Source organism: Falco cherrug, chromosome 2 (assembly GCF_023634085.1).
Source record: "Falco cherrug isolate bFalChe1 chromosome 2, bFalChe1.pri, whole genome shotgun sequence".
Taxonomy (NCBI): domain Eukaryota; kingdom Metazoa; phylum Chordata; class Aves; order Falconiformes; family Falconidae; genus Falco; species Falco cherrug.
Window position 1 is genome coordinate 106,056,794 of NC_073698.1, and position 25,252 is coordinate 106,082,045.

Consider the following 25,252-nt stretch of genomic DNA (forward strand, 5'->3'; position numbering starts at 1 on the left):
CTCTCACAAAACTGTACACTTTGTTACCTTCAGATTTTGGTTGATCTCAGATTTATTGTAAGGAAGATCTAGAAAGATAAACTGTTTCATGAAAACAAAAGTGGGATTTTTTTCCAGTGGTGCTCTTTGAAAGAAGAAAAGGAAGTAGCAATGCAACAGAGAATATAGGATTTCTTTCCTTTTAATTTGTAAATACAATTTATGATATCATTGGAAGCACTGAATGATGACTTTTTCAAAATCATTGCAGCCTTCGGCCAAAGGTCTGTTACTGCAAGATAAATATAGGGTCATCTTTTCTGAAAAACTGAAGCTTTAAAAAAATTGTCAAGACTTGATTACACAGACTGACAAGCCCAACACGAAGGTCCTTTCACCTCTTTAATTATTATCTATCCAAATCACAGAAGTGAAGGGTGCTCACCAGTATTTAAAATGTAACTTACGCAGGAAAAAAATAAAGTATAAGACAAATTGCAGAACTCGGGTCTACTGACTTGAAGAAATGTTTTTGTCTTGTGCATTACCGCTCATATAGCCACACATTTCCCAAAACAACCACCTTCACGACTCAAGAAAACTGCTTTTTTTCCTTATTCTCTTCTGCCTGTTTTGCTGCAGTTATGAATCGTTTGAGTATGTTTTTAATGGCTTAGTTGAAGAAATAGCCTTTCGACACAATATGTACGACGCACAATAAAACAATGGTTATTTCAGTCCAAGGAAACAGCCAGACTTCTCTATTCTGTGGAGATGGGCACTGCAGTCTAGATGATGTTAAGCTAATGATGGGTAAGATAAGCATTCTCATGGTGGGATTTGAAAATACTGCCAAGTTCTTAATGTTCAGGAAATGCCTGAAAACTTGCATCTGCTCTCTTGGGAAACTGCTATAGCAGTGAAATCTATCCACAGAATATTTAACATTCTTCATTGCTCTTTGATGGCATATGTTCCCTGAGGTAGCTTCCATAAGGTATCATATTTCTAAAGTGAAGCCAAATAAAGATCAGACATACAGTAATTGCTCTTTGCTGATGTTTTCTGTAATTCATCAAGGATGGCATATAAACTTACTCTGCTTATATTTTTCAGCACCTAAATGAAGAACACCTCTTTGCTGACAATCAATACTTTCGTCAAACCTGGTGGTTTTTTCATTCTAAATATTGCAGGTTCCTGACCTGAACATTTGCATTCTATACAAAAACACTGAAAGAAAATAGGGAGAAGGATGCCACATACCAGCTGAATGAACAGATGGGTAGGAGGTAATTTTTAGAGTCATCATCTGGCTTAGTAGAAAGGGGAAGGGAAAGTTTGTGGTTTATCAGAACACTTTACTCTAGTTCTGAAGTTTCCTGAGATGAAAAGCTTCAAGCTTTGGATAGATCCCAGCTACTTTAGCTCTTCGCTGCTCTTGTTGAACTCTATGTAATAGAAGAAAACACTGGCAATTTTTATTTATTTATGTATTTATTAGACTCAGGAAGAACAGCTGTCAATGTTATTGACAACTACATCTAAACTTCTTAATCTAACACATGATACTAATACTTTTTTCCTCCTCCCATTATGCACTCCATATTATGACACCTGTATGAAGAAATACAGGGGAGATGTATTTGTTCAATGTATATGCAAACTGAATGAAGCAACAAATATGGCACATGCACAGGAGTGCTCATGTGAGCCAGTGGCTTTGAAATACTTGAGTATCGTATTAATTGGAAAATACTGGGGGAAAGGCTTGCCTTTTGTTTGTTTGTTTGTTTGCATTTACTTTTTAGCTGCTATTAATCCACAGGAAAATGTACCATTGTAGTCATAATCAGCAAAATATATTTGATTTAACAAAATGAGGCCTTCCATCTAGCTTATACCACCTGGATGAGTTTAGGACAAATAAGACATTTTTCTAAATTATTACTTCAAATTACTATATTTTGTTGATTCGTAAATATACTTTTTTATTTTTTTTTCTGAAGGATATTTGTGAGATACCATCAGCAGGGTTGCTAGTACTTTTTTTTTTAGCCAAAGGCAAGATGAAGCACACTTTCCTTGAGTGAATTTATATTATGTTATGTATGCTTCATAGCAATGTATCTCACAAATATCTTGATATGTGTTCGGTTACCCATTTCTGCTGCTAAATTGCAGTCCAAAGTATTCCAGCTAGCTTCCACTAAAGCACAGTAATAGTGTATGCTAACCATAGGAGTTATTGTGGTACTTTGACAGATGCCACACTGGCTCTGCTTCTCTGTGTTCTCTGTTTGTATTTTGAATCTGCTTCTAGGCCAACTCAAAGCCTAAATTGTATTTGCCAAATGTTAGGTGATTTCATTTATGTTGTTGTTTGTAGATGTCATGTTTTAACCGCAGCTGGCAACCAGGCACCACACAGCCACTTGCTCCCTCCCCCCTCAGTGGGATGGGAAAGACAACTGAAAGACTAAAAGTGAGAAAACTCATTGGTTGAGATAAAGACAGTTTAATGGGACAAAAAGGGAAGAAAATAGTAACAATAATAATAAAAGAATCAGAATATACAGAACAAGTGATGCATGATGCAATTGCTCACCAACTGATGCCCAGCCTGTTTCCAAGCAGTGGCTCCCAGCCAGCTTCCCTACCAGTTCATATACTCAGCCTGACATCGCATGTATGGAACACCCCCTTGGCCAGTTCAGGTCAGCTGTCCTGGCAGCGTCCCCTCCCAGTCTCCCGTGCCATCCAGGCTTTGCACTGGCAGGGCCTGAGAAGCTGAAAAGTCCTTGACTTAGTATAAACACTATTTATCCGCTAAAAATATCCGTGTGTTATCAACATTATTCTCACACTAAATTCAAAAACAGCACAGGACCAGCTACTAGGAAGAAAGGTAGCTCTATCCCAGCTGAAACTAGGACAGTAGATTTGATTAATTTAGCTTTTAGCACATGAAAACTTTGAAACTAAAGCTTTATCCAATGTTAGAGCCAGTTTCTCTTGGTTTAATCTCATTTTAGATGTTATTGTCTTTACTTAAATAATTATAATATGGCTGAGGTTCACAATTACTAAACCTGTTTTGTATTTGACTCCAGCCTTGTTCACAGAATGGCTTGTACAGCAACAGTGCTCTTCATTTAAATAGATTAGGCCACTACAACACTCTACAACAGGGGTCCTCAAACTTTTTAAACAGGGGGCCGGCGCACAGATGAAGTGGCAGGCAGTCATCTACGGCTGCTTGGTTTCCACCCCCAGCCCCCAGCGGGGGGGTGGGGGTTCTGTAAATACCGGGGGCTGGATTGAGGACCCTGGGGGGCTGTATCCAGCCCGTGGTCCATAGTTTGAGGACCCCTGCTCTACAACAACCAGCTGGCATCAGCTTGCATCTCCTACATCCAAGCATTGTCTGACAGACTTTTCAGTCATCATGGTGGGAGAATCTGAACCCTCTTCCAGCATCTAGCCTGTTCAGAAATAACCTACCAGGAGCCGTTCCCTGAGGTGATGGATCAGATCTTTTTTCATTAGGGAATGACAGAAGCAGATCCCTTGGCTATTCTCATAAACAGAAACATAGGAATCCTTTGTTTCCACCTTCTGAAAATGAAGGTCTGACAAGTGTAACCTGATCTAAGCCAAAGAAAAAGGAAACTTGCATGGAAAAAGATATTTCTATCAAAGCTAGAAAAAATTAAGTTCTATGAATGATTGTCTAACCTGCTACAGAAAGAGGTACTTAACCTTGTGAAATAGAAAATATGGTTAAACAATCATTAAAACCTGGGCAATTAATTTGCCTTATGCTGGATGAAGGAACTGTCTTGACAGAGAAGTGTAGAATTTGGTTTGGATTTGTTTCTGATTTACTTCCCCAAAAAGTGATTAGATCAATTTTCCCAAGAGGTGAAAACTGCACAGTATATTTGTAAATGTGGGAAAGGTTCCCTTGCATACCTCCTAGTCAAAAAAATCCCTTGACCAGACCAAATGTACTCATATAGAACCATGGCTTTACTCTCTGAAAATCTTTTCATGAAGATGTAGTCAAATGTTCATCCAGTTTTGGCCTTTTCTTAGAGATAGTTCCTTGCTCCTTATTTTGTAAAATACGTTAATCAGTAAAATAAAATTCATGGTAATATATGCATAAGGTGTATGTATTTACATACCATATATAGGTATGTATGGGACAGGTTAGTTATGCTTGTAAACTGTAATTTTAATTTCCTTACACAAAAGAAGGCCATTCTTACAGATAGATACATATCTCTCTGTCTAAAGTAGAGAACACAATCCCACTTTTTTTTCCCCAACTTTTTTTTGTATGTTTTCTACCTATGTTAGCTTTTAAGAAAATACATTTTTTGTATATATAAGAAAATAAGAAAAAAACAACTTCTTATAAAATATGATATAATTATTCTAGATATTTATCTGTATATTTTTACATTAATATTGACACAAAAACTTAGGAAACATTTTAAGAACTTTTCTATGGAAGTTCACCTCATTTTTCTCTTTTTTTTTTCCTTTGTTTTCGGTTGTCGTTTTTTCTTCTTTGCTAAATGTCTCAGTTGCAAAATTACCTCATATGATACACAATTTGTTTATATTTCATTGTTTCTGATTACATATAATATGAATAAATATGCACTGTTATTGAAGTTTAGTATTAAATAAGATTATAATTGGGGTTTTAATTGTTACAGAAGAGTTAAACTTAACGTTGTTGTGTTTTTTAATCTACACATTGTATCTGCCTCATTGAGTTCTCGGTGTGTCTGCTAATGAACTACATGTTGTTCTAGCAGACCCCCAAGGCAGAAGCTCAGAGGAGTAACAGTCTTATGAATAAATGTTATTAAAATCATTACTCGACATGCTATCCTGCCATGATGTTAATCTGTTTAGGGATATAGTTAAGATGTGGTGGCAAGGGAACTGGGTGTCTCAGCATATGTCGTAAAAATTGAAATTTGAACTAGAAAGTGGTTGTCAGAAAAATTATGTGTTACTGTCCATCCAAAAAAAATGATGTTCTATTTATATTGAAAAAAACAAAAACAAAACAAAAAAAAAAACAAACCCAAGAAAAAGGAAAGCCTGGATACTTGTATGTTTTATTACTTTCTTCTTTCAGTATCTCAATTATTCTTTGGAATATAAAATGCATTTTAAAAGGCTGAGGTCTGAAAGCAGTAAGATGATAAAAAGCCATTTTTTGTATTATTGCTACTATGAATTTGACGCCAAAAAGCACTGTTCAGTGCACGTGCTATTAGCTGGAGTTTTCCATGATTTCATTGCCACATTAGCTGTAAGATAAATGCCTAGTGCTAAATCTCATGCCTCATCTGATTTGCACCTCAGGGCCCTCTGGCTGAATACAGGTATGTTTTGATGATTGACTGGATACCAAGAGAAAGGAATTCCAAATCAAATATAAGAATAAATGCAGTGTATTATATTACAATATAATAAAGGAAAATAGCATGTAACATGATGAAAGGAAACAGTACTAGTTATTATGCACAATATGATAAAAGAGCAATAGGAGCAAAGCATCAAATCATTACTGCAAAGCATTACAGAGACTAAGAAAAGGATACATCACCAATTACCACCTTAACATCATACAGGCCCACACTTCAGCTGGGAGCACTGTTGCAGCTGGTGCCAGGAGTCTCTCAGTAACTGGGAAATTCCTAGCAGTGAGTGCACCCATGGGTAAGGCTCCTGGCAAGTCCCAGAGTTTTCCCACCTTTATACTCAGTGAGAAGTAAAAACAGTTTACATACTGTGTATGTAAACTTTCAAGTTTATGCTAAGTGCAGGTGTGCACTATCTCAAGATTCATAATGTTCATATATGCCAGGGACATTGGCTAGATACCCGAGCGTGGTGGAGTTACCATCATGCCATAGCTGCACACAATATTCATTGTCTGGATGGTCCTGCTCATATCTTGCTTGTTTAGGGTGCTCAGGACAAACACCACCTGCTAATTAAAGTTGCCCTTGAGTTGCTCCCTGAGCTCAGTGTCCAAGTTAAACAATTCCTAATTAAAGACAAAGACCTTCATAAGCAATAATCAACTTAATACATTTTTACTGCAAGGTACAAGCCTCAAACCACCTGATATGTGGGGTCTGATGGCACTGGAGCACTGTGCAGTGGCTCTGACAGGAGCTGGCAGTGAATACAAGTGCTGTTGATCACAGATGTTATGTGCTGGGGCTTCCTCCCTGTCAGAGAGCCCTTGCCGGGAGAGCCTGCTCTCCTGCTATGGGACGTGACTCCAACCCACAGCTCGGTCAGAATGACCAAACATGGATGGTTCTCTCAGCATGTTGCAAATGTACTCAGGCTTTACCATATTCTTCAAGGCGATCTCTATTTAGACAAGTGTTACTGGTTTATTAAAAATGGATGGTGGATGGTAAAAGGGGAGGAAGCCTGGAGTGTTTTAATCTGTTTGCTCAGCTCTTAGTTTGCCAAGTAAAGTATGAATAAACATCTTGCAGTTTTTCCTGTAAATCTTCAGTCTTGGGGAAAGCCACTGTTGAGTAGACAAGAGAAGGAATCACAGTAATCAGAAAAAAAAAAAAAAAAAACTTCGCTGGCTGTTTGGGGTGAAATTTGTATCATTACCTGGGATGTGATTTAGGTCTTTAGCTCTGCAAGGAATTTGTTTTCTTATCTTTATAGTCTGTGCAGAAAACCAAGCATTTCTAAGGTATAGGGCTATTTTGGTATTTGCTTTTGGGTAAGATAAATCATGACATATAAATGTTTATTGGGTTTGATTGATTCAGTCAGGAGATGGCAATTGGGGCATCCTTCATTTATTTGAATATAAGTGCTTAGTGCACCTTGAGATGCTATTCCTTCCATAAGAAGCAGAGAGACACAACATTGGATTTGTTTTACAAGGTGCGTTTCCTTTTATAAGGAAATCCTTATAAAACAAGATGTGGGATGAATGCCAAAGCAGCTTTCCCACAGTATCTGAGATGTTCTTTAACACCTATGTTTCAGTAGCTGAAACACATTTCCTGATTTGTTTGCAGATGACTTTCATGTCATTGCTTATATTGGGTCAGTTCTATTTCTAACACTACAGTGAAAAATCATGATCCCTTTGGTTTCCCTTGGCCCTTTAAAATCTAGTAAAACGCAGTTTCTGCTACATATAGTCAGGCAGAGTGTTGCCACTGTTTTCTGTGCTGAAGTAGATTATTGCTGTATGTGAAGAACTCCTGGGGTTTATTACAGGTTTATTACACACAAGGTTATCACCCTTATATGGCCTGGATCTATAGTGATGTATCACTTTCTGCTTAGCAACCTGCTTGGAAAGCTCTAAATGACCCCGATTTACATGTGTTTACAGTTCTGCTTTAAGAAGGTCTAAACAGCATTGTTTTTATTAATTTATGTTTTTCACTGCAGTTCATAGTTACCCAGATCAGTATAAATTGTTGCAATTTTAGTAACTGTAAGTGTGCCATCAAACTCATGCATTTCTTTTAGCACATATAAAAGTTGGCCGCTGCATTAGGTTGTTATAAAAACTTACATTTGAATCTAGTTTTATTGCTTGTGCATTTTCCCCAAGAGGCAAATCAGAGTTTCACTCTAAATGTTTATCACAGGCTCTAGGCAGGTTTTGTAGCTCTGTCAATAGATGAGTTTCTTGTTTAATTCAATTCTGTTGATTATAGTATTCTGTATAAATCATGTCAGATAATTAAGAAAGTTTTAGTCTCCAAAAGAGAATAAATATCGATATACTCACATTTTTTTGGAAGAGTCATAGTTTTATATCAACTGAATTGAATCTTAATTTACAGTGTTTAAGTATTAGGTAATGCATAAGTTTTAAGATTAATGCAATACTTAACATATTGTACCAGATCAGTGATGCTTCTAATATTTTAAGGAAATATCTCAGGCATGAGTTATTGAAAATTGCTTAGCAAAACTTTGTAACAAATAACAAAAAAAAAAAAAAAAAGTTGAACTTATCTGGTTTTCAGGGGGTTTGCCAATCCAAATATGTTTCCTGCTGCTGATAATTTTACATGGATCCTGTACTGGAATACTGTCAGAGCACGGCAGCCCAGTTTACTGGCATTTAAGAAAAGAAATTATGCTACCGTAACTCCAAAATAAAATATAGAAGAATATGGTCCTGCAGTTACCACAGTTCTCTCACTGACACTGTTGTCAGGAAAAGAATGAAATAAAACTTGTGGCCTCTTGGTGTTGTTGAAAGATATCATTAGCAAATTACCTATCAGTTTGTATTACAGAAGATTCCTGTAACCTTTTCTTGGGCAAAAACATTCTTTCGGTGACATCTTCATTATTTGCAGCCTGAGTTGACATTCATGGGCTGCTCAGCCTGTTGCTGCAGAAGTGCCGCCTTGCCTGCCTGCCCCACTGCGCTCAGCTGCTGCTGGCACAGCTCCCCTGAATGCTGCTGCTCCTTTACACACCTCTCTAAGGAAACTGTGTCATCCTGCTTAAACAATAGCTTCGACATGAAGATCAGACTGCCACCACCAGGAAAAATGTGGTCCTGCTAAGTATCAGGGGAAGAGAAGCAGTTTTATGCCCCTTTATAATGGTGCATAACAGCATGGAACAAGACTTGGAGGGTGGAAGAGGAAGGCACTTTTCCCAGACTACTACTTTCTACCTCCATTCACAATTCTGGACCTTCTTGCCTCCTTTGTCAGGGCCCTGAGGGCGCTGTCAGCCCTGCCTGCCTCTGCCCCCATGCTGCTCACAGCCAGGCCCCCATTTCATTCCCCCAGGGCAATCAGCCCCAGGGACACCGCAGCAGGGCCAGCCTCCAGCTCCCTGCAGCTCAGCCCTGCCTGACAATGGGCCCCAGCATGGTGGGACCACTGGCAGACCCACACCTGGCCTGGTTCCTGATACCATGGGCTGGGGCTGCCCCAGTGCCCCCCGGCTGCCCCGCTCCCGGCTCTGCACAGGGACAGGCCCTGGCTTGCCACACCCTGCCCTGCCACCCCCACGGGGTGCCCCATGGAGGCCCCAGCCCACAGGGAGCTGCTGGCCTTCATGGCACCACGACAGCCTTTCCCTCATTCCCCATGACAGCAAACCTGATGTGTTACTGCAATTAGACCTGTAAATCAAACTACGGAACTCCAAGTGAAAGACTGTTACTTCATTCACAAAGCCTAATATGCAGAATTTTTAAAAACCTGAATTTCCTGTTTTGTCATGGGCATGTGCACTTTCATTACAGAAAATATTAGTATTTCTGCCAAAATTATGTTTTACTCAGTGAATATGTCAGCTGTGTGACAGGCCCAGCTGAAGTGTGTGTAGAGGCTCAAAAGCTGCAGCTGAGGACAAGGGGCCTGGCTCATCACACATCATTCTCCTGTCCACAGATGGTTTCCCCCTCGCCATGAGGAGTGATCAGTGCTGGAAATAACCTCTCATCAGGAGCCACACTGGAAACAGCCTATGTCCTTCTTCCCAAGGGCTACCCTGCCACAAAAAAATATTGCTAGGAGCGAGGGCAGGGCCATGACATGTAGCACTGGGGGATTTCTCGTCAGAAGAAACCCTGCAGTGGGAGTGAGTTATTTGGAATGAAAAGTACTTCTTGTAGTCAACAAGACAAATAAAACACAGAGAACAAGATTAAAATGTTACGGAACCTGTGAGCTGATTTTTTTTCACGATATATTTTTTCCTTTACTGTGTGCATGAGACTTCACCATGAGTTTCAGAAATTTGCCTTTTATACACAGCCTCTTTTATGGATTCTGTCCTTTTTTCTCCCTCCACCCCCCACTCCACATTTTATCTCTCTTCCTTTTTATTTTACCATAATACAATAAAATAAAGATATGGATGGGAAACATACTGCAAGGAGTAGTCTGGGTACAGGCATCCTTTGACAACATGTTAACTCAGTAAAACTAAGTATAGCACAAATCTGCTATTTAGGGTTTTTGGGGGTTTTCTATCTATTGCTGTTAAGTTGCTGATAAGTTGTCCTTCTCCCCCTCTGTGCTTAGGCTTCTTGAACAATATGATCTAAAATGGCTTCTTGACTAATGCAAAAGGCAAAAAATGAAAGCATCAGAAAGCATGCTATAGTCTTTGCTTGCAACAGTCTGCATTTGCGTAAATTACAGTGTCTCCTGTCATACTTTTAAGTTTATGATGCCTTTTAAACAATAATTTAATCTTAATGCAATACTCCCAAGTTTTAATTTAAAGAAGCCATCTCCTGATCTTCTCATGTTTAAAGCTGATGATGAGATAACTGTCTTTATAAATGAATTACCATTGGACCGTGACCAACAGGATCTGAACTGATTCCATTAATTCATAGTTCATCTTCAAAAGCAAGACTGTCATTAACCTTTTTGTCCTCCATCCCTTCTCCTAAATAATTTGCTACATTCTTTATCAAACATGAAGAGCAACAAATTGTACATTTCCAGTCAAACTGCTGAGGAACCTTTGACTAACAGCTTTCATTGCGGAAAGATCAACAAAACTTGACACTTCCACTGAGAGCTTCAAACAAATTCTGATCAGCAGTTACCCTAAATGAGGAATTTTCTGGTTTAAATGAAAGAGAGGGATGGACAGGTTTCAGAATAGCATGTGTCTGAGGAGGAGGCAGAAATTTCCCATTAAAAGTCTAGGTCACGATCCCTCTGAGCACTCCCAGAAACTTAAACTTACTTCCCTTTGCTGTCCCTCTTTCTATCTGCCTGCTTCACCACATGCCCTGTCCTCTGCTGTTTCTTTACCCTTCCAAACCATCTCTGTGATTGTTTATTACCTGTCTGATCAATAGTGAATGGGCTGGGAATGGCAGAGAGCAATAAAAGAAAATGGCCTTGGATAAAAAATATGCTTGGGAAAAAAACCAAACACCAAAAAACAACAAAAAACCCCAACAAAACAGATAAGGAAACAGAAATGGAAAAAGAGGGAAAACTAGCAAATTTCCTGAGAAAAGATGAGGCAGTAAAAGAGAGTGAGGAAGAAAGAGCTCTGTGAAATAGCTGGAAGAAATACAAGTAGATTTGGTAATTTCCATGTCAGCAAATTTGTAAATACTATCTGTATTATAATAAAGTATTTCAGAGCAATATTCATACTTTTACATTATCAGATCTATAGCAATTAGATTATTTTAATCATGTAAGTATTTTATACATGTAAGCAGTTATGAGTGTTATCACTCAGATGACTTGTGACAGTTGCATAATAATTTCTTGTTATGAATACTTCAGTATTTGGTGCTCCATACAAACTTGCTTCAAATTGCCTGTATGTACTTATTTGCTGATAGTAAGAGTACTAATGTAAGCACTGAGTGCAACAATTAGTGCAATGCAATGATCAAATGCAAATACTTCATTGTCAACCTGGGTGAAATCTTGGCTCCTCCAAAACCGGTAGAGCTGTACATGAATTGGCAAGAGGCTGGCTGAGCTCTAGCAGCAGCAGCCAGGCTAGCTTTGGAACAAAAAGCAGAATAACTGTGTTTAGTAGTGCTGTGCTTGAAATAAGTCCTGTTGAGAGGTAAACCTATTCAGTATGTGCATATCACTGTGCTGATGCAGCTATTTTGCCCTAGGGCACAAGGTAACTTCTGTATGGCTCCCCACAAACAGAGAGATGTATCAGCTGAGGTGAGAATTTGCACAGGCATTTCCTCCACTGTTCGTGATCACCACTTAGATTTGCTGGTTTTTGCTAAGGCTTTATTATTATCAGTAATGCCCCCCCTATTGCAGAGTATAAAAAGCATAAAAGAGTAAAAAAATGTGTCCTGTGAAAACAGAAGCTGTAGACCAGTGGCATGCGTTTAAGCTTATATTTGTCTGATGCTTCTTGGAAATTTCCCAGCTTTTTTTTTTTTTTTTTTTTTTTTTTTTCCTCCAGCAAACATTAAGGTCTCTAAAGAAAAGGTCTTTACTGATACAGTAGCATCCTGTGTTGTAGGGATACTCCACCTATATATATTAAAGCAGTTGCCTTTCATAAAAGAAAGTACCTTACACAGCAGATTGGAAGCTCTTGGGACTTGCTGATGCAGGAGGCTGTGAAAGGAGCTGTAACAGCACGGTCAGAAAGGGCTTAGGAACATTCATAGGCAGCAGCTTCACACTAATGCATGGAAACTAAGTCTTGGTAGTGATACACCAGCTCACAACCCTAACTCCATGTTGGCCAGGTTCCTGTGATCTCCTAAATTAACCTCTTCTCCTGCCACCATCAGAGAGAGCGTGTGTATGATGATGGGCAATTGGTCTGGCCTAGGACATTGCTTATGTCCTTATTTGTTTTATCTTTGCAGCGCTGCAGAATTTATTAAAGAAAGAAAAAAAAACCAAACAAAAAAACCTGTTTATTAGCTCTGTAATCAGTCTTTATTAAGTCCATGTATTATGTGGTTTATATACAAGCCCTTCTCTTTTCCAAGTTCATCAACATTTGATTTCTCATTCAAAGTATAAAAATCTGAATCCCAAAATATACTGCACCCTTAGAATGTCTTATCAGAGTAGTAATTTAAATTTGCATTACAGTCCTTAAATATTTCCTCTTATTTCAGTTCTTTACTCTCCTTGCAAAATAAGTCATTGCCATTGTACCACAGACCCTTCGCTGTGATGATAACTAATTTGGCAACACCTTCACTATATTTTTTTTTTTTACTTTAGAAACATTAAATAACCATAAGGATTATGATTAATAGAGAAGATTTTACCACTGAGGACTATAAAACATCTTGTATTCTTATTGAGGAAGACAATTCAGTGATTTTGTTTCTGTTTTAAATAATTGGCTATTCTTTTTCCCAAATGAAAGAAGTGCTGCAGATTATTACAGATTTTAAATGTAGTATTGATAATTCTTCCTATTTAGGAAAAAAAGTAGGAACCGTATAGTACTCTCAGTGGCTGTGAGGTATCAGTCAAACTCAGAACACTTTCTATACACTTATCCATATATAATATAAAGTTCATGTTCATATTATCCTAAATAAAAGACCTTTTGATCATTCACTTTTGTCTGAATGTCAGCAACTATCCTTTGATTTAATAGTTTTGCTAACTTATCTCTAAGTGTAAATTTCCCAGTTGGACTTTTGCATTATACTGTGAGCAACACTCATGCTGTATGCATTTTTATAAACATTGTTATGAATTAGTTTTTGACATAAGAAACTACAATGCGAAGTTATTTGTAGATATAAATTACACATTATTTCCATGCATATTCATACTGTTGACCTCATTTAAAGAAATATGCTTTTCCAGCCAGAGAACCAAAAAGTTTCCATGTAATACATTTCACCAGGTTTCCTTAAGGAATTTATTGTAATCTAAAATATTTTTTTTTCTATGTGTAAGTAAAACAAGGTTAGTAATTCTTAATGAATTACTCTTGTTAGAATGGGAACATCATTCTACAGCTCAATTTAATACGGCTGAATTACATGACATGCATGCATGGGACATTTCAGTACAAGTGTCAGCATAAGATGTTATTCAGGAATAGCTGCTATGCATTAATAACTATATGGGTTCATTAATCTAATTTTTACTAATAAATGAACCAAAAGGAGTATATATGATTGGCAGAAACTATCAACAAGATTGATTTTCTGACAAAATGAGCCCTAGTTTCTAGCATGACCAAAATAAAGTAAAAAAATTATTTGCCAACTCTTAGCAATGCCAAAGCATTTCTGAAAGTGCCACCCTTAGACTGGTCCAAGTCTTCATGTAGATAAGACTTTTCCCTGAAACAGAAAATAATACAACCTTTTCTGTAGTGTAAATAACAGCATAAAATAATCAATGAGCATAACTGTCTTTGACAAAAAGCACAAATGCCTTCCCAAGCCTGCAGTCCTAACACAGAGAGTTTGAGCTGCACAACAAAAAAATAACATATTGGCTAATAGATAAGAGACTACTTATAGTGATTACTCTAACTGATAAAACCATACAAATCAAATCAGGCACATCAAGTGCTCTTGACTTGAAAAGAGAAAAAAAGACTATTATCTTTACATCTTAAATACATAAGTTGGGGCAAAAAGGTTTAACAGTAATATGTAAATGTTCAAACAATGGAAAATGGATAGATAAAAGTGAAAAGCAATTAATAAAAACCAAAGTGCTTGTTAATATGGGACAAAGAGCTATTCCCTTAACAGAAGCAATGTTTAGCACAGGACTGCAACATCTTAGGTGCTCTCAGCAAGAACTAGGAAGAATTAGTAATTCTTCCATGGGATCCTCAAGTCTCTCTTGGGGTTATAGAATGAGGTATTAGGTATAGTCAAAAGAAATAAAATCAATTCCAGTTTCTGATAGCTTATCAGTCTTCTACAGTGACCAAAAGACATTTCTGAACAACCTAAAAATAAGAATTCATATACTAGAGTAGAGGTCACATTCTCGTGTGGAAGCTGTATCTTACTTGCTAAGAGTTTTTATGAGTTGAAACAACATGGCACTTTTGTCTCCCACTGCAGCAAAGACTAAGGGAACCTTTGCTATCTTGGCACCACCTTCCCAAATGTCTTTTATTGCACTAGCATCCATGGCCTCCAGTCATATTGTCTTTACATTTAGGGCTATAATTTGTAACAAATAAATATGATTTGCAACATACACATGCAGAGCAGTTATACCTTCTCTGTCACACAGAAGGTTGGACTAGGATGATCTTGGTATTGCTTTCTTGTCTTTTTTATCTTTGAATCTCTGAGAATTCTGACCAGTCACTTGTAAAGTATGCCAGGGATTAGTACAGCCTCCAATACAAGGAACAATCACACAAAAAGCCTTAACAAACTAATGTTTTGTTGTTGCTAAACCTTTCTAAGATATCATGCATGGAAGTCATTCTCAAATTCTTTCATATTGTGGACAGTTTATCATCCACTCATGGCTGCTTGCCTTTTGGGCCTCCTTCTTCCAGAATTTATTTTAAGCAAATATGCTGCTTGATTATACTACTAATAGTGGCATTAGAACCTTGAAGTTAGAACTGATTAAATGTAAATTCAGTTTCATACAGATGGCTGAGCTACTTGATTGTAGACCAGTTATGTTCCCTTTTTGAATAAAAGATCAATACAGTTACTTGACACTATCTTTATTTTCATTGGCCGTGGCCTCCCTGCATCTTATTTTTCAAGGTTATATTTTTAACATTCTTTTACTTTGCCTGCATTTGTGATCCTTTTAATTTTGATGTTAATTATAAGTTTGAACACAGGTGCATCATGATAAAAGACATAATGAAGGTGTATAAAAGGCAATCATGAGAGTCTGGAGAAATTAGTTTGGTTATTCAGATAGTTTCATTACATAAAAATCTTCTGGAAAGCTTAAATAAGGGGCAGAATTTGACTGCAATATTCATCAGCAGTGTCATTGATTGGATAGCTGCAGTGTTTGAATGGTCTTTTGACCATGTGACAGCGTAGTACATACTGATGGCTGAAAATCACAGTTACTAATTACATGATGTGAGTCAGGCCCTGAGTTTGCAGCAGAAGTCTTCTCTCTTAAGCTCAAAAAAAAAAGTTTTTGAACATCCTAATGATGTTATTGCCATATAGATTGAATTTAATAAATTACTTTGTTTCAGATACTGAAATGTTACCTCAATATTTTCTATGGTACCTAGGAAATAATAAATTCTGTTGAATATTTGATAACTAAGCTGTGACAAAACATAGGCTAAATATCTTTGAAACTTTTAGTATCATGAGGTGCTATATAAGCAAGATGTACTTTTTTTTTTATGTTGACAATATAATAAATCCTACAAAAAGCAGGAATTATTTGTGACTCAATCAATAGGATTGCTACCTGGATCCATAATCAGAAAAGATTGCTTTAGTGAAGGCTTGATAGCTATCAAACTGCATGCTTCTTTCAGCAATTTTTGCAAATGTTACTTTTGTGCTTATGGCTTCATGTGAGACTTTTAGTTTCAGGTGGTATTATAAGGACAAAACAATAGTACAATAATAAATTTGTTTGGTTGGGCAACTTTGTTCTCCATATTTTTATAACATATGGCAGATGGGCCAAAGGATTAACTGTAATGACCAAAACCACTAAAATGTAGGTCACACATTATTCCTTCTGTAAGCTACAGCATGTCACATTTCATGCTGAATTTTTCTGCTTAAATCTAGAGAGACGCAGACAATTCCATCTGATTCTTTCCTGTGTCTAATACACCATGAGCCTTTTATCCTTCATAGGATACACTGTAACTGGGAGCCAGCTGTAACTCATAGTTTTAAGAATAACTGGGTCTGGCAGCTGCATGTATGCTAACTCTTTTCTGCTTTTGCATGGTCTTTTGCATGACAATCAAAAGCCTGATGGACCTCAAGACTTTCTATAGCTTTCCATTCAACTGACATCCACAGTGACATCCCCTGAGGGAGCATGTGTATGGCTGAGAGTGGCTAGTACTATGCAAACAATATCAGTCTTTATATGCCAACCTATACATTTCTGATATATTGGGATCCCTGCCACTAATCTTCCTGCAAATCTTATTTTTGCTTATAGCTAATTAGACGGGCCTTGTTCTCTTCAAGTTCAGATCATATGCTAATACCAAAAGCAGAAATGGTTCTGACTTCTTAACCTTCATTATTTAAGTGTCGCTGAGCTGAATTCCGCTGAATTAATACTTAACAATATAAGTAAGACCAGAATTAGTGTTCAATAGAGCATGTTTCAGTGAAGTGTCTCCTTCTCTGCATGGGAACTTCAGTGATACATATAGCATCTTTGTATCACTACACTTATTCTGGCTTTGTTGACCTTTTAAGCTTCTTTTCAAGAAAGTAGCAAATATATTCATTAGAATTACTTGCCAAATAATTGCTACATTATTATCTTAATGTGTTGCTTACAATTTATTCCTTAAAAGCAAAATGGCAGCCCCTTTAATGAAGGAACAGTGGTAACTTGACCCACTTTTTTTCATTCCTTGCAAATGTTGCAAAGTTATCCTTCTTGTTAACTCTCATTAATTTTAAAAGTCAGCTAGACACATAAATATCTTAGTCTTTTATACATCTACTGTAATTAAAATTTATAAAATTGCTCTTTCTCTATTAAATTACTTGCGACTTTAAGCCACTCTAGCACTTCCATTAAGTATGCCACTTTTAATATAGAATATTTCATAAATGTTTTCAGCATATTCTATTATACAAAAACTTTTGAAACAGTTGCATTTAACACCTATCATACCCATATGTTGTTTAACGTAAGCCAAGTTCCTTCAGGCACATCTTAACTATCCCTTCTGCTCTTACAGAAGCAGAAGGTAAAAAAGTCTCTGTATTTCACTGCATGCTTTGCTGGAGGGAAAGCTCCTTAAGAGTTTTGCAACAACTTGCACTGTGGGTATCAGAAATGATGGCTCTGCATCTTTATGAATGCAGGGTTTTGGGGGGTAGTCTGTTATTCACAGAATACCATTATTAATAGAATACTGTTAAATGTCTGTTCTTACACAGCATAGAAAAAAAAATGGTATCTTAGTTATTATAAACTCTGTAGTTTGATTTTTTTAAAGGATCTTCTAGATATCAATTTGTGCTTTTTTTTTCCCCCCTGTATCTTATAAATTCTATCATGATGTTTCGTTCTTTATTTTGGAGAAAAGAAAACTGGGTAAAGGGTCTGGTTGCAGAAAACTGAATGAGAAGAACACTTTCTAACTGACAATATAGGAAATTTCTATTTTTTCATACATGCAGTCAAATTGGCATTCATGAGTCATATCAATGTTCATTAGTTACAAAATTCCTGACATGAATTCATTTTTCTCAAAACTGTGCCTCTTATGCATTTCACATGACTGAAGTCAAGTAACCACAAATAATGTCCTATTGTCCTTACTTTGAGAGGGAGGTGCAAATATGAAACTTGTAGGATTTTAGCTTGAAACCCATTGAAATAGGCTCTAAAACTGTGAAATTTCTTCCTCTTTTCTCTAAACTCATCTGATTTTAGTGTTACATATTTTCAAAAGTTTGGGGGTTTTTTGCTAGTGGGATAGCAATACCGAATCATACCATCTGGTTTATTCCTACCATTTCAAAGTTAGCTTAAAGAAAAGAAAATACTAGAATTTCCCATGGTTGGAACACAGAAATATTTTGGTGCCTATGGCTTCAAAATTATGGAAGGAATTTCTCTGAATGTGTTTTGCTGCTTTGATATCAACACTCCCAAGTATGCAAACACAGATATTATAGAGCTGTGCAATCACACAACTACAAGAAAAAGACTGGAAAGCACTTATTTAAGGACACATACTTGTTCTAATCAGGTATCTTACAGTCATTTGCTTTGTTTCTTCCAAGTTACTTTGTAACATGAGAATATTTAATCTCTGAATAACAAAATGAGGGAAAGAATTTCCATTTTGTCTTAAGAAAGAGGTCCAAATGTGTACCTCTACAGGCTTTGACACACTTTTGTAGTCAATATATGCATTCAGATTCCTATTTTTAATCATGAATATTTTAACTGAGTGGCTATTAGGAATATTAGGAACAGTTTTTGCTATTCAATGGAACACATTGCTATTCCGGTAACAGCAGTAAATGCTGCAGAATTTAACTGTTTCTCCCTGCACTACAGATAATCTTGAAGGTTTCTTCCATAAGAGACCACTGCCTCTGCCCTGTTGATGATATGATCATATAATAAAGCATGAGCACACTTGCAGAGAAAACTTGCAATGACATCAGGATTATGATAGTCTCTTCCTGGAAACCCTCTGATTTTATTAAGTATTTATTTAGCCTGGAATGAGGGGGTATTGTGCAGCACTGAACAGGTATTGGAGCAGGGAGTGAGGAGGCAGGTAAAAAAGGGCTTTCACCATTGCCTCTGCTCTAACTGTATTTTAATAGAATAGTGGAGCCTAGCGAGCTGTCAGTGTGGCACCTTTCATGAGCACAACTATAAATACACTTTTAAAAAAATGACCATAAATCATGTTTGTCATTGGAGAACATACAGGGAAATTATAGCATTTCCACTGACAAAAGCCAGGAGGAGGTTGGAGGTGGGAATCATGGCTCTAAAGTCACCTCTACTCTTATTTTTCATTCTAATGCAGTATGCTTTTCATTTTGCAGCTGAGCAATTGATTCAGTTAGGCATTAGTTTTCTTGGCTGGCTTGATATCTAAGACTTTAAGCATTTGCAGCCAAAGAGTGGATTCTTTGAGCTATCAAGGGCTGTGTAGGAGACTTCAATGCCTGCAAGGAGGAGGGCAGCAAACCCACTAGTAACAAGCAAAACTTAGATGCAATGAAGTTGTTTCTACATGGCACGAAAACAAGAAGCTCTTTTCCTCCCTTCTTGACCTCAGCTGATTTGATGTGAAGGAAGACAACCCTAAAGCAGCCTTGCAGCCTAACTGCCTTTCTCTGCACAGGGGGGATGCTGTCTGTTCCACTGCAGTGAAAACTTTCTGTTGTGTGGGGAAAGAGCAGGAGTGTTATAGGACTTGGTCCTTAATGCTCATACAAGAAGCTCTGCAATCGCTAGCACTTCCAATCAGCACTGAAATATGAATTTTTAAAAATTAATAAAACCCATATTTCGGCTACCACGTCCCTTAATTATGTCAAATCCTTGGATCCAGAGATATGCTTCCATGTTCTTATAAGGGACAAGATCTGGGTAATACTCAGTTCTGATGTTTGTTCCCCAAACCTACTTTTCAGAGGATGAAAACAGGTGTGTAGACTGAATAAGAAAGACAGTAGCTCGAACATGTCCCAGATGTGGCTGACATGAGATCCAGAATCCTTGTTCTGTTAGGGCATTCCTGACTTTAAGATGAGATAAAGGCAGACATTATTTATCTAAGTCTCTTTTTTAATAACACATTCTAAGTCACAGGAATGAAAGCCTAGAAGGAATATACAGCCTACAGCCTTTGACAAACACCTGACATAAAAACAAAATTCCTGAACATAAACAGGTCTTTAGAATTTCATTTTTGAAATTTAAAATTATAATTTTCATGTGTCACTGAAACATCAAAAATGGCACAGAATGGAAACAACTGTATGTTTAAAAAGGTCTGGAAAGAATTCAGAGATGAAATGCCAAATCTAAGAGTTTAGAACACACTTTAAAAAATTAAAAAATACCAGAATTGGTTTGAAAAGAGAAACTGCCTTTAGGGAACAAAGAGATATAACGAAATGTTAGTGACATTAAGCAGTGTAGGTCTCGGATCACTCTTTTCTTTTCTTAAAAAGTAGCAAATATGGCTGATCTGGAAGACTTTTGTGTTTCAACCACCCTACATACAATGCCTATTAGCTAGTGCAAAGATCTCTTAGACTTCAATAAGCTTTGGATGAGACCCTTCATGGCTGCCAAACCTTTTCTCTAGCATGCAAAACACAGAATGACTCCTAGTGGGATTTACTCAGAAGTTATATTCGCACTCTGATGGCATAATAGTAGTGCTAACGTGAAGGAAAAGAGGTGTGTCAGTAGCTGACCAAGGGTAGACAGTCCAAGGCACATATAACCCTTTCAATTTCATGACCAACATTATCTAGAACACTTGAAGACAATCTTGAAGGTAGCCAACACTTCTATAAAATAATAGAGGGTTTGGTGAAGACTTGAATGGAAGAAGGTAATTAATTAAAAGATGGTAGCAAGAATTTGAGAGAATCTGGCAAGCTTTCACCTAAAAAATCATTGTAGTATCATATTTTCAAGTTTTGTTTATTATTGTCCGCATTCTTTTCTCCCAACCTTTGTTTCCTTGTACACATATATCTAGCAACTATTGTTGCAACCATGTTATGTTTTCCGTATGGATAATTTCAAAATGCATATAGAAACAAAACCTTGGCAAAAGCTTACATCTCAATTTTGTGTGCCTGTAGGTGTAGACTTATAGCTGGATTTATGTCTTAAATAAAAATTAATATAAAGAATTTGGAATGCATGGTTTCAACAGTAATTAAAATAAAGGGTACTTTTAAATGTCAAATATATTTTTCAAAATCTGGATAGTCTTATCTTCTTTAAGCAAGGTGTTTAATGTATGTATTTCCTAAAGTTAATTTCAGCATAGTACATCAGTTTGTTTGGGATTCATATAAATGATTCATTGCTGACAGGTTTGACTCCCAGAATAATTAAAATGGTTCATTTATTTTGAATAAAACACCTAGATTTGTTGGGTGAAATGCAACCACATTATGTATTCATCTCATTCATTTCCTTTAGGATTACAGAAAGCCACAAACATTAAAAGATAGTTTAAAACTGTGTCTCAGAAGGGAAAGTATGCATACTGTTGCATCCCTTTACACAGCGCAGGTTGCTGGCTGTAGTAGACGACAGACAAACCCTAAAAACAACTACTGGAGAAAATCAAATGTGTGTAGAAGCAGGGTATTCTCTTCACTCTCACAGACACAGGTACAAGTACCCCATTTATTTTCTGTGTAGTTGATAGGACACTTCATGATTTGCATTAAAAGGCAACGTGTCAACTGTACACATGGAAGCAAAATTATAACTCCCACAGCTGAGGAAAATGCATCGAGGCTTTCCTATTGATATGGAGAGTCAGTAAAGGTGAGAGCTGGTATTTTCACCTTATAGTTGGAAAACCTGACTTACAGCCACTGATGCAACTCGTTCCTTTGAGGATGTGATATCCCATACAAACTTTTAAAAAAGCAACACCCTGACAGAGAAGCACAACTAACTTTGGTTTTTATTTTTCTCCTTCCTAATAAATACATACATTTGATGTTACAGAAATACATTCTATGACTGATTTAATGACTTTAAGCCATTTTTCTCCCTCTGAATTCTATGTGTCTTCTTTGAAGAGATATAATTCAGTAATAGGAAAACTGTAGGCATGACTGTATAATTCAGAAGCAGATCAACTGAGCATGAGACTAGAAATGAACCTCTTAAACAGAATTATTTTTATTTGTTCTCATAGCTGTCATGTTGCACACACACACTAATAAATACATATACATGTAAAATGCCAAAAAGATGTTTACTATTTGTCTGAGGGAATATACCTGTCTGAAGGGCATCAGTGCAGAAGGATTTATGACTCCTGATGATATTGTCAAAGAAAAAACACAAAAAATCAGAAAAAAAACTTTTATATTTCCAATTAATTATTTCAGAATAAGCACCTGACCTTGGATAATATACCCAGCAATTTTAAGCCATTTTCACTTTCACTACGTATCGGTAGCAACCTTACCAAAAGTATTGCCTGAAGTCAAGCCCCAGAATTTACAAGTGATATATCAGATGTGATTTTGGTGTTTGTCTGAATTTTGGTAACTACAAAATTTCCCCAGAGCAGCAGGTGTTCAGACTTCAGTGATAGATAGAAGAGCTTGACAGAATTACGCTAGACCAATCAGTAGTCTTACATCAGCACACTGGCCTCATGAAACTTGGACATAAAAGAGGGAAAGAAAGAAAAGGAAACTTGAAGATAAAAGACAAACTTTGAATAAGAGAAGACTAAAAGCACAATTATTTTTAACTATTAATTAGTAAGGAATGAAATTATGTAGAATAATATTTTTTAATGTAGCTGTCAAATGCCCTGGGGCTGCATTTATCAGAAAGGAAATGCAACAAGCATAGAAAGAAATAATGTTGTGTCCTCCACTTGCACAGGGTCAGCTTGTAGATCACTTGATCTCCATGATAATTTACAGCTTGTCTGATATGCCTTTTCCAGTGTGTACATGCCTATTCCATCCTGCTCCAAATGATAACAAGTCTGGCAAAATAATCTGCTTTATGATATTGACTAGCAGGTTGATCAACAACCAGACTTTTAGTCCTATACTTCTAGTACCTGTGCTAACATGTATACATCTGCAAAACCAGAAGAAGCCCACTGGCTTCATAAAGCCTCAGAAGATAATTCGGCTTGCAGAGCAGCCAAAAGCTTATAGACAGATAAGAGCAATAGTGCCACTTTCCCTGCTGTTGGGTGAAAAGATAAACACATTAATTAGCTCCTTTCTCTTCCAGTATGATATTTTATTACAAAAAATACTGCACATTCCCACACACTTACCAGGAGAGGCTACACAACCCAATTCCCCACCCATACCTACTGCTGTAAGTAGCTTTAAAACTCTAATGTACTCTGACACTTCTGAGTACCCTGGGAGAGCATAGCTGGCTTCCTCCACTAATCCAGCCTGTTAGCAGGTGTTGCAAATCTAGAGGCAGATGTTAATTGATTCACACTGATGGCTTTGGCAGGTTCACCTCGTTTGCCTACCCTGAATGTAACTGCAGTTGAAAGTATCTCCCTGTGCAGAGAAATGGAGGGTTAAGTAGTCCTGGTGTGCTAATAAGACTCTGCCTTAGGAGGCAGATAAGCTTGTGCCTGCTACCTGCTTGCAGCTTTGGCTTATAGTGTAAATGGAGAAAGACCCAAGTATGGGAAGTATGTAGCTATGGTGGAAGCTAGGCTCTAGGTGACTTTGATGTTATCCTTCCACATACAAGCAGCTAGATTTTTAGCTTTGCTTGCTAATCCTAGATTTGGTTAACCTCTTAGAGTAAAAGTGTTTTAAATCAGAGCTGTGCTTTACTGCTAAATGTAGTCATTAATACTTTGTGCTTTAGGGTTGTAGTGAAGGGAATTTCAGAAATAGGTGTTTACTTCCAGTTTGATAGAATTAAGTCTCTGACTATTGCTTTTCCATAGCTGATATAATGGCAACGTAAATACTGGAAAAAGACATAGACATTCTCATTCAAGGAGATGCCAAACACCTTGATGGTCACCAAAAAGGCTAGGATTCCCTTTGCAATGGGATCTGAGGAATGATACCATATTTTTTTTCCTGATAAGAAAGCAAAGAAGATAGATATATCTTCTGCATGCCTTTATATGAAAGTGCAAATAGCAGTAGGTTGCTTTTTCACGTCAGTCCTAAAACACCTGTGGTATGCAAAGGTTTGTTTTATCTTAGATCAAATGTGTTTTGAAACTTTTTTCTATTAAAATAACTAAGGAAAAACACATTCAAGTCTTACAGCTCTGTATTTTGTTTTATAAAACAGCCCTCTCCAGAAACTGAGAGGATTTTATTTTTTTCTTTAAAGGTATATTGTACAATGTCTAAGCTTCAAACTAATGTTTCCCCAAGATGCACAAAGGAATTCTCTGTGTTTAGACCTAAGGGAAAAAGCAGCTTAAAAACAGGTGGAAGTCTAGTGAAGACACTCACAAATGAGAGTCCTCTTAGCTACTGAATATGCAGTTATTTAATGTTATGAAGAGAAATTACTGTGAAAAAGAAATGCTATTCTTAAAAAATAGCTCAAAATCCATAGTTTCTTTTTAAATTCTTGAAATAGTGAGAAAGCAGGCTGGTTGATTACTTTTGAAGGTAAGTACGGAGGAAACCTGATAATTTTTTTTCATGTTATACAAATGTTATAGAAAACAGGCACATCTTTGAGATTCTGACTGGAATCCTGATAACTGGAAGTTTAAAGCAAAGTGTTCTCCTTTCCATCTTTGTTGTTAGCACTGCATACTGATCTTGCACTGCCTTTTCTCTCTCCAGCTCTAAAAACAGTCCACAGTGTCAGCTACATTAAGCACTTGCCTTTTTTCTATTTGCTTCAGATCCCAAAGTTTATGCTCATTTTCTAGGTTGGTAAATGATGATCAGCTAAATCTCTACCCATTCCCTCTAAGTCCATAGCAATAAATGTTCTTCTTGTGGCTGGGGGAGGGGAGTGGGAAAAGATGCTCGGCTGTTTAAGTGATTTTGTACCATTGTTCAACCGAGATAAGTTTTAAATCCACTACAGAGAGGAAAGGGAGCATTTGTGTGATAGAAGAGATACTGACTAGCATGGTGAGAAAGTGAGATAACTGTTGGAAAAGCTGCCTAAAGGGCCTTTTGTACTTCCAAGTCACCCAGAACTGGAGAAGCATTTGAAGTGTGTCCCTTAATTAATGCAACAGCATGTGATAATTTAGCCTCTGAGAAGTTGGTTTTTAAACTACTTTTTTTTTTTTTTTTTTTAATCTGACAAATGAACCAAGAGGATTTGCTTTTGCTGTTTCAGAGGAAGTGGGAGGAATGGCTCCAGGGAGC